The sequence below is a fragment of the Aplysia californica genome, unplaced genomic scaffold (assembly GCF_000002075.1).
Source record: "Aplysia californica isolate F4 #8 unplaced genomic scaffold, AplCal3.0 scaffold00013, whole genome shotgun sequence".
Classification (NCBI taxonomy): Eukaryota; Metazoa; Mollusca; class Gastropoda; order Aplysiida; family Aplysiidae; genus Aplysia; species Aplysia californica.
Window position 1 is genome coordinate 915,806 of NW_004797283.1, and position 2,501 is coordinate 918,306.

Consider the following 2,501-nt stretch of genomic DNA (forward strand, 5'->3'; position numbering starts at 1 on the left):
GGGGGGGGGTTCTCATTCAATTTGTATTTTGTGCTCACAGCGGGTTTAACGCCCATCATCAGGGAAGCCACAGTAGTGGAAAGAGAGACACTTGTAGATCTCGGTTTCATGGTGTAGCCGTTTATGCTGTTATTGCTCAATATTACTAACAATGAATACAGAGAGTAATATTAACATCATGTTGACATATTATATAATAACGGCTTTGTAGAAGGGGCAAATTAACGGCTCTTGTATCCAAGCTCTTGACCCTCATAAAATCTCAGCCTTTAAAAGGGCCAGGACGTGCTTTCACAAACAAAACTCTCTCGTGGGTTCCCGAGTCCGAATTACGAGAGACAGACACACCAAACAGTATTTAAGTCACAAGAATTACTAATAGTTGTTCGTTGGTTGAGCAGTGTAGTTTTGGAACAAGACTAATATGGATAACATATTGAAAAATAGTGTTCGTTGGTCTTCCAGTGCCTCCTTTTGTAGCCGTACCAACGAAAGGCCATTGGCCACTGATGCCACCATATTTGGCTCTAAGCGTATATAATATCATAATGATTTCATGTTTTCATTTGCACTGCGTGTCCTAGTATTTTCTAAAAAGTCTTTCGTATCATGCCCCTACAAGTTAACAATGATCGAGCTCAAGAATAGAATTGGACAATGCTCAAGAACAAAGAAAAAATCGCACTTAAAGGAATTTTCATAAGTTTCAAAGGCAAACTAAACTGATTAAAGATCTGCATCAATTATAACGGTGTTTTGACACAAGCACAATGTTTGGAGATACGGAGTTATCTCGTATTACGAGTAAAACGTTCGATAGGATGGAATTCAAATCCAGCTTACGTTCACAGGTCAACAAACTAAAAAAATAAAGCATGTGTCGGATTGTTCTGTCTTTTGTGTCTAGTTAATTTAACAGGGAAACAAACAAAGAAATATTATGTGTTAGACTGTTCTATCTTTTTTGACAGGGAAAAAAGGGGCTCCTGATCTTTCAAAGTCGCCTGAGGAATATGGGGTAAAACGGGTAATTTGGGTCACGACAGCGATTGCAAGTTCGTTATAATAATTATGTGTAATCCGAGGGTGTGGCGTTATTGCCTGACTTCAACATGTGCATATGGCATTCAATGGTTTAAATGGAAACCAGTGGTGCATTAAATGGCAACCACGTAATGTATTACCTTATTTAATTGCAGATAAAACTGTCAGTGCACTTTGAAGGCAACTGCTGATCGTAATATTATAATATTATATTATTATTAGGCAACATGCTTATATTAAAGTGAACAGCAATTCGCAAGTTTTTGTAGTTTAAAAAAACAACTTTGGTAAGAGTTATACGGCACTTGTAACTCATATCAAGGTCATAATATCTTACCTTACTTTATCTTATTTTGAGCACACGTTTTTAGTAAACGTTTTCAGTACACGTTCTAAGGTGAGAAAAAATTAACAACTTCATCATAGGAAAACAACTCATATTATTTCTTTAAAGAGTAAGCTTGGACAACATAAACTCTCACGCACAACTTCGCGTGTAGCTCGTTTACCCTCTGGTTGGACTGAAGCCCCAACTACGAAGTAACAAAACAATAAGCTACTTCCTCTGAGGAGTTTCAGATCCACTTTGGCTGCGTCTTTGTCCTCCTTGAGAGCTTATTTGGTTTTTCGGACGACAGCATGAAAAAGCCTCTTTTCAAGCGAGGAGCTTTGGGGTGAAAGGGGGGGGGGGGGTAAAAAGATACATGTATTATGTTTTCTAAACAAAACGTTTACGCTAAGTCGTAGCTCAGGCTTCACCGTTTGTGATCATTCATCAACAATGAACTGGTGTTTCTGCAAGAATCAACCGTTAGGTCTGTCAACTTTTCCGCGACCATGAGCAAGCTGTCAAAGAATGTTTTAAGCAAAAATAAATATCAGAGTCAATAAAATAAAAACGCAAGTTTACTAAGTGCGTGTTCTGAGAATACCTCTGAACTCGAACAAAGATGTCTTCAAGAGGAACATGTCTTCTTCATATCAACTTAAGACAACGAACAGAGACTGGAAATCGAAGCCAAATGTAGCAGGAAGTCAGACCAGCCTCAAGGCGAAAGAGAGGATGAGATTTCGCAGCAAAGGCGAAGTATTATGCAACGCACGAAGGAACAATCAATGCGACACCCAAGCCTTGATAATCATTAGCTCTTTCCACATTAGCAGAGGATTCCAGTACAGTACTCACTCTTCGGCAGTGACCCAGCAGAAGCTACAAAACTGTGGAGAGTTTAAATTTTAAACAATAGACAAAGATTCTCCCCTGTACGTCTAATAGTGAAGATATTGGACCTGAACTCCCCCCCCCCCCCCACACACACACCCACACACACATATACGTTTCCTCACCCATAAAGAAAACGGTCTCCCATTAATCAATAGTCTCTTCCTGTTTTGTTTCCTCCATACATAATGATCTCTTCCCCCCTCAATTAGGATCTAGTTTTATGTCAAGCTTT